This window comes from Phyllobates terribilis, unplaced genomic scaffold (assembly GCF_046119375.1).
Source record: "Phyllobates terribilis strain yellow unplaced genomic scaffold, ASM4611937v1 Scaffold_1__5_contigs__length_1240528914, whole genome shotgun sequence".
NCBI lineage: Eukaryota > Metazoa > Chordata > Amphibia > Anura > Dendrobatidae > Phyllobates > Phyllobates terribilis.
The window spans coordinates 359,543,645-359,552,070 of record NW_027362761.1 but is presented as its reverse complement, the minus strand read 5'-3'; the positions used below and the strand labels follow the sequence as shown (position 1 = coordinate 359,552,070).

The 8,426-nt window shown below is 48.1% G+C and overlaps 1 protein-coding gene across 2 annotated transcripts in view; it reads left to right on the top strand.

Annotated features, from left to right (window-relative positions):
* The first annotated feature begins 1,092 nt into the window (after positions 1 to 1,092).
* The window catches only part of B3GNT4 (UDP-GlcNAc:betaGal beta-1,3-N-acetylglucosaminyltransferase 4), a 58,775-nt gene continuing 51,441 nt past the window's right edge, over positions 1,093 to 8,426 (top strand). The window contains exon 1 of one of the 2 annotated variants that reach the window (XM_073676256.1): positions 1,093 to 1,446. The gene's annotated coding sequence lies outside the window, so the exon portion shown is untranslated. Of the gene's footprint in view, positions 1,681 to 8,426 lie in introns of both variants that reach the window. The other variant, XM_073676254.1, reaches the window with a different exon arrangement.

Genomic DNA, 8,426 nt, shown 5'->3' with positions numbered 1-8,426 from the left:
GGTTCTATCCACTGGGCTGTGTATATGGGTTCTATCCACTGGGCTGTGTATGTGGGTTCTATCCACTGGGCTGTATATATGGGTTCTAACACTGGGCTGTATATATGGGTTCTATCACTGGGCTGTGTATGTGGGTTCTATCACTGGGCTGTCTATGTGGGTTCTATCCACTGGGCTGTGTATGTGGGTTCTATCACTGGGCTGTGTATGTGGGTTCTATCACTGGGCTGTGTATATATGGGTTCTATCACTGGGCTGTATCCTGTATATGGGTTCTATCCACTGGGCTGTGTATGTGGGTTATATCCACTGGGCTGTGTATGTGGGTTCTATCACTGGGCTGTGTATATATGGGTTCTATCACTGGGCTGTGTATATATGGGTTCTATCACTGGGCTGTGTATATATGGGTTCTATCCACTGGGCTGTGTATATATGGGTTCTATCACTGGGCTGTGTATATATGGGTTCTATCACTGGGCTGTGTATATATGGGTTCTATCACTGGGCTGTGTATATATGGGTTCTATCACTGGGCTGTGTATATATGGGTTCTATCACTGGGCTGTGTATGTGGGTTCTATCACTGGGCTGTGTATATATGGGTTCTATCACTGGGCTGTGTATATATGGGTTCTATCACTGGGCTGTGTATATATGGGTTCTATCACTGGGCTGTGTATGTGGGTTCTATCACTGGGCTGTGTATGTGGGTTCTATCACTGGGCTGTGTATATATGGGTTCTATCACTGGGCTGTGTATATATGGGTTCTATCACTGGGCTGTGTATATATGGGTTCTATCACTGGGCTGTGTATGTGGGTTCTATCACTGGGCTGTGTATGTGGGTTCTATCACTGGGCTGTGTATATATGGGTTCTATCACTGGGCTGTGTATATATGGGTTCTATCACTGGGCTGTGTATATATGGGTTCTATCCACTGGGCTGTGTGTTGTACGGTCAGGTTTCCACATGGCACGGACACCTGGCTGCTCCCTGGTGCAGACTCTGCAGACCCGGGGAATAGTGTGCGGCCATTGTCCCTCTGCGCTCAATCTCATATCCGCACTGACCGGCAGCAGATGCGAACTCTGTGCCAAGCTATAGACATGCGCCGCCATGGCCCGGGTCCCTCCAGACTGACGAGCACAACACCCGTGTGGACACAGCCTATGGCAACATCATGACATAATGGCGCCTTTTCCATAGTAAAGGACACAGCTGGCGCGGAGAGGGCTGACTGTAGCCCGGCTACGATGCCGCCCTCTGTGACAGGTGCTCGCCCCTTCTGCTAACTACTTGCCCTCTATCCCTCTTAGCATGCAGGGCAGCAGCTCCTCTCCAGTCGGACATGCCTGCGTCTTTGTGCAGCCCTGGATTCCCGGGCGGGCGGCTGTTGCTAGGAGCCGCTAGTTCTCCAAGTCCTTCCATCGATACAAGGAGGTGCGCTGTGCGCCGGGGAGGGGAGGGTTAACAGCGCGCAGGGTTACACGGCGTCCTCTCCACGGCGACTGCTGTCTAAGAACCGAGCGCCTCCTGGGAAGTGCTCAATCTCCTCACACACTAGGGGTGAACATGCGGACCAGCGCCTCTGCTCGTAGGGGCACCGCCTGACGGGACGGGCAGCAGCTGGAGCCGGCGGCTTGTGTGCCACTGTGCCCGCTCACCGGGAAGAAGGTAAGGTGTGCCCGACACTGTGAGGCTGAGTGATGCACAGTGTGTGTATATATAGCATTTTTTGTCTCCCATTGAGCACTTATCCATTTCTGACAGAATGGGTGACAACCAACATGACATTTATTCCAGCTCCCTAGTTGTCAGCAATTCTTCCCCGATTTCTAAAGTACCTTTTCTTTAAATGCCTTGTCTTTTCTGGAATGCCTTGTGTTTTTTTTCACAGACCCATAGACTTGTATTGCCAATTTTGATCCTACACCCGGACCAGTATTGGATGATGTCGCTGCGATTTTGCACGGACCGCTCAGTCCACAAAAAAAATCGTATATGTGAACAGCCCCATAGACTATACTAGGTGCAAGTGCTACCCGAGAAACAAAGGACTTAGGCGAAGTTCCCTCAATGAGTATTTAGTGTGCAAAAAATAAATTCATGTGCTCTGTACTTTTTTTTTTTTTACATTGCGTAAAATGACCTGCGGTGCCATTTTGCAAATAAGCATTTTATTTGCAGATTTTCTCCATAGACTTGAATCACATGAGGAAAATCCGCAGATAAAAAAAAAAAAAAGAGCGGAAATGCAATAAAACACCTGACATTACCAATAGTTTTATCAAAGCTAAGAAAACCTGCAGTATAAAAAACGCACCAAATACTAATTGTGGGAACTTGGCCTCAATGTCTATATTGTATTTACCACTTCATCTTTTCGCCCTACGCCTCTTACCCCTCATCCTGCTCCTATGTAGTAATTCTAATCAGGCAAAACGCTGTATAATGAAACATGTCACTAAAATGCATGTAAAAATGGCATCATAGATGCTTCAGACTGCTGTTCTCAATGTATTTTATATGGCTGGAAGCTGAGGGGGTTTTAATTGCTTATTTTACTTTGTATCTCATTTCAGTAGAATATCCTTTACTGCCCCAGCAAAGCGTATGAGATTTCTGAAATCTCATATACGCTGCTTATTTTTTCCTTGCAGATTTGAAGTAGTTTCATGTCTGCAACATGTCAATTCTTTCACCATCTTTGCAGCGTTTTTCACCAATTCTAATGAATAAGGAAAAAGCTAGAGTTTTCTATGCAGCGTTTTTCCTGCCGAGACATACATTTTTGATGTAGAAATGTGTGCTTTATACCCTTGTGCTGCAATTTTACCATAGTCTGTGGTAGTGTTTCACAGTTTTAGGCTGTGTGCCCACGTAGCGTTTTTCAAGCGTTTATGCTGCGGAATTTCCGCAGCGGAAACGCTTGTTAAACGCTAGGTAATCCGCACCCCATGGTCCCCAAGGGGATTCCGCATGTTCTATGCACATGCTGCGGATTTTTCCGCAGCGTTTATGCTGCATACAAAAATCCGCAGCATGTCATTTAATTTTGCGGAAGTGCAGCGGAACTCCCGCCATTGACTTGCATTGAGACACACAGAAACCGCGACTGTACATTTTTACAAGCGGCTTCTATGCGTCTCTATGTGCGGATGGTACCCAGTTCTGGAGGAGAGGAGACTCTCATCCAGACCTGGGTACCATTGTACCTGTAAAAAAAGAATAAAATAACAAATAAAGCTTATACTCACCTGTCCGGCGTCTTCTCTCTGAATGCCAGCAGCGCTGAAGGACCTTCGGTGACGTCACAGTCATGTGACCGCAGGCCCTTCACCGCTCTGTCTCGCGATATGCCGGGAACCAGCCAGGAAGCAGCGCTGCAGCCACGCCGGGGCCTCGGGGGTGAGTATAGCTTTATTTGTTTTAATTTTTACGGTTCACACTGTATAAATCCATGCTGTTTGCATGGATTTATACAGTGTGACCTAGTTGTCAAGCACTTTCCAAGTGATGCTATCGCCTGGAAAATGCTTGTCAATCTGCATGCGGAAACGCATGTGGACTCGCATGTGGATCCGCATGTATTCTGCAGGAAAAACGCATGCACAATCTGCATGCGTTTTTTTCTGCCAGGGAGATGCAGAAATGCTGCAGAAATTTTCTGCTTCATTTCTGCATCGTGGGCACATAGCCTTAAGGTTGAAAGAAGACCCAAATCAATCGTTTTAAAGTTCTAAACTAACATGTTGATCCAGAGGAAGGCAAAAACTTCATGAGGCAAATGGTTTTTGCCGTGAGGACCCCATTATACTGTATGGACGGCCCCCATTATACTGTATGGAGGGCCGTGAGGCCCCCATTATTATAATAATAATAAATAATCTTTTTATTTATATAGCGCCAACATATTCCGCAGCGCTTTACATTCAGACAATTTACCGACATTATCGGCACTGTCCCTATTGGGGCTCACAATCTACATTCCCTATCAGTATGTCTTTGGAATGTAGGAGGAAACCAGAGAACCCGGAGGAAACTCACACAAACACGGGGAGAACATACAAACTCCTTGCAGATGTTGTCCTTGGTGGGATTTGAACTCAGGACCCCAAGCGCTGCAATGCTAACCACAGAGACACCGTGCTGCCCATTATACTGTATGGAGGGCCGCGAGGCCCCCATTATACTGTATGGAGGGCTGTATGTGGATTACAGTTGGAGAATCCTACTATGATGGAGTCACCATGCTTTGTCAGAGGGGATTGAATGAGGGGGGTACAATAGGATCATCATACCGCGTGTGTGGAGGGTACTGTGGGAGTATCATACTGTGTTTGGTGGTCACTTTTGTTTGCATCATACTTTATTATCTGTATTATTCAAGGGTTTTTTATCATTTGTTATTATTAGGCCATTGGGACATATGCTTTTTTACTGCTCTTACATAACATTATATTATTCCAATATTTTATTCTAAGATCTATAATTTAAAATGTACTTTGTTCGTGGAACAACCCCTTTAAAGGGAACCTGTCACCAGTTTTGTCCTCTATTAACTAAAGCAATCACCTTATGCAGCGCCTGTGCTGCACTCCATAAATGCTTATATAAACCCTGACTCCCCCTGTAGATCCCCCCCCCCCCCTCCCAAAACCGTTTTTAATTCTCCTGCGCTAAATGGTAATCCGGTTGGTCCGGTCCGATGAGCGTGGTTTCGGGCCTCTCCATCCCTATTCCCCGACTGCTGCTCGCCGTCCTCCTTCTGTACTTGACGCGGATGACGCCATGCAGCCGGGCGAAATCTTGCGCCTGCGCACAGAAATCGCGGCTCATGCCTGCGCCCTACTGTGGGTACATGCACACTTTTTGGTTGTGCCCGCATTTGGGCAAAGCATAGTGTGCAGGCGCGAATTGCAATTTCAGTACGCAGGTGCAAGATTTCGCCCGGCAGTGTGGATTGCGCGAGGTGCTAGGACCCCCAACAATAAAGTGGTTATCTCCTATCCCGTAAATAGTTTACAACTTTTCCTCTGTATTTTAACTCTTGGAAGAAGCAGTCTAGCATTTTTCCTTCCCTGCCACATTGCTCCAGAGGTTCTCAATGGGGTTGAGGTCAGGGGAGCATGGGTGCCACACCATAAGTTTGTCCCCTTTTATGCCCATAGCAGCCAGAGATGCAGATGTGTTATGTGCAGCATGAGACGGGGCATTATCATGCATGAAAATGATCTTGCTGCGGAATACACGGTTCTTCTTCTTGAACCATGGAAGGAAGTGCTGTTTGAGAAACTCAACATACGTTATGGAGTTCATCTTTACCCCTTCAGGGATCCTAAAAGGGCCGACAATCTCTCTCCCCATGATTCCAGCCCAAAACATTACTCCACCTCCTCCTTGTTAGCGCCGTAGCCGTGTTTGCATGGGGTGTCCATCAACCAGCCATCCTCCACTCCATCCATCTGGACCATCGAGATCATTTCATGCATGATAATGCCCCGTCTCATGCTGCACATAACACATCTGCATCTCTGGCTGATATGGGCATAAAAGGGGACAAACTTATGGTGTGGCACCCATGCTCCCCTGACCTCAACCCCATTGAGAACCTCTGGAGCATCATCAAAAGGAGTGTCTATGATGGCGGGAGGCAGTTCACATCTAAGCAACAGCTCTGGGAGGGTATTCTGTCCTCATGCAAAACAATGGAAGCAGAAACCATCCAAAACCTGACAAATTCAATGGACGAGAGAGTTCAGAAGCTCCTTTCGAACAAGGGGTCCTATGTGCAAATGTAACATCACCTAGAATAAAGTTTTGAGTTGAAAACTGTTTGATTTCAGTTTGTAATAACCTGCTAATGCTTATAATTTCAAAAATGACCATTTTTTTGTTCTTTATTAAAATGAAAAGGTTGAAAACTCTGCTGTGCATAATAATTTGGAACATGCATTTTGAGTGCAGTTTGAGTGTTTTATTTTTTTAAAAATATACTGTTATCATAGGCAGTTTGTACAAAAACCTTTCAATTGTACTCTAATAGTCATTTGACTGGAAAATTACAATGACTGCAATTCATATAGGTAATTTGGGAAAATCTGAGAAAATATTATTTGCATAATAATTTGGAACAGTGTAGTATTCCGTCTCCCCATTCACAAATTCATAGAGTAAAGTGCAGAGGGTTGTATCATATACTGATCTACATTTGGATACTGGGTATCCAGAAAAAAACACCTACAAGAAATATCTAAAATCAATCAAATTTTATTAATGTAATTTTTAATATTATATTTTACCATACAAATGTTAAAAAAGAAAAGAAACCATCTGCATGAAGGTGGGACAAAGAGGATTGCTCAAGTAAAGACAGGTGATGAAACCCCAGAGTAAGACTATAACACAAGCGATTTTTTTTGCCTGACCGCTATAAGTCTATTGAGACTAATTCACACTATACTCTATGGATGGCTATCCATGTATTGTAGGAAGCAGATGTGATATGATGCTTGCGTTATAGTCTTACTCTGGGGTTTCATCACCTGTCTTTGTAGCATACCTGGCGGCGTTCTTGCATGGTGTTCCATCTCTCATCATGCAAGATGCAAACTTCATCTCCCGCCCAGCTTCCTGGTCTGGCTTCTTTCCTTGTGCTCTGCTCTGCTCTACTTTGGCTGCATAGGGCAACACCCGCTGAACTTCCTGTTTCTTGTAGCTGCTGCGGACACACCCCTGTTGCATCTTCAGCCTATTGCTGTCCATCTTTGGGTATTTATTCCACCTTCTTCCTCAAGATGGCGCCTGAGCATTGTGTCCTGTCAGTTGGCTTTTTGTCTCTGACATGCCAGGTCCTATCCTGTTTTCCTGCCTGTTTTCCAGTTCTGTGTCTGAACTGTGGTCTGTTCTTGTGAATACGCTTCCAGCCTGTTCCTTCGCCTTCAAGGGGCCGTATTCCTAGATCTGCCTGTCTGTGCCTTGCGGTATCTGTTCCTGTCTGAACAGTGTCCTGTTTGTGTTCCAGCCTTGCTGTATTTGTTCCCGTTCCTCTGTTCCCAGTTGTCTGTGCCTCGTTTCTACTTTAGCCTTGTCTCCCTTTTCCCTCTATGTCTGTTTTCTGCGTCTTTCTGCAGAGTCTGAACTTGCTCCTAAATTCCTTCTCGTCGTCTCTGTACCTCTGTTGTGAATTTAGTGTACGCTCGCTACTTCCTTGTAAGTACTTTGTGTGCTTCTGGTTCTGCCTTTCCTTCTCCGTCTGTTCTTTGTGAACAGAGTCCTATCCCCTTGCCTTGTCTCGTTCGCCGCTCCGGCGGTTCTAGCCGCTCTGCGGTTTCCGCTCTGCTTCTGCCTCGCCTACCGCTCTGCGGTTTCCGCTCTGCTCCTGCCTTGTTTACCGCTCTGCGGTTTCCGCTCTGCTCCTGCTTAGCTTGCCGCTCTTGCGGTTTCTGCTCTGCTCCTGCCTTGTTTGCCGCTCTTGCGGTTTCTGCTTTGCTCCTGCCTTGTTTGCCGCTCTTGCGGTTTCTGCTTTGCCCCTGCCTTGTTTGCCGCTCTGCGGTTTCCGCTCTGCTCCTGCCTTCTTAGCCGCTCTGCGGTTTCCGCTCTGCTCCTGCCTTGTTTACCGCTCTGCTCCTGCCTTGTTTGCCGCTCTGCGGTTTCCGCTCTGCTGCGGCCTTCTTAGCCGCTCTGCGGTTTCCGCTCTGCTCCTGCCTTGTTTACCGCTCTGCGGTTTCCGCTCTGCTCCTGCCTTGTTTGCCGCTCTGCGGTTTCCGCTCTGCTGCGGCCTTCTTAGCCGCTCTGCGGTTTCCGCTCTGCTCCTGCCTTGTTTACCGCTCTTGCGGTTTCCACTCTGCTCTTGCCTTGCTTGCCGCTCCTACGGTTTCTGCTCTGCATCTGCTCGCTGCTCCGGCAGTCCCGTCCTGCTCTGCTTCTGCTCGCTGCTCCGGCAGTCCCGTCCTGCTCTGCTTCTGCTCGCTGCTCCGGCAGTCCCGTCCTGCTCTGCTTCTGCTCGCTGCTCCGGCAGTCCCGTCCTGCTCTGCTTCTGCTCGCTGCTCCGGCAGTCCCGTCCTGCTCTGCTTCTGCTCGCTGCTCCGGCAGTCCCGTCCTGCTCTGCTTCTGCTCGCTGCTCCGGCAGTCCCGTCCTGCTCTGCTTCTGCTCGCTGCTCCGGCAGTCCCGTCCTGCTCTGCTTCTGCTCGCTGCTCCGGCAGTCCCGTCCTGCTCTGCTTCTGCTCGCTGCTCCGGCAGTCCCGTCCTGCTCTGCTTCTGCTCGCTGCTCCGGCAGTCCCGTCCTGCTCTGCTTCTGCTCGCTGCTCCGGCAGTCCCGTCCTGCTCTGCTTCTGCTCGCTGCTCCGGCAGTCCCGTCCTGCTCTGCTTCTGCTCGCTGCTCCGGCAGTCCCGTCCTGCTCTGCTTCTGCTCGCTGCT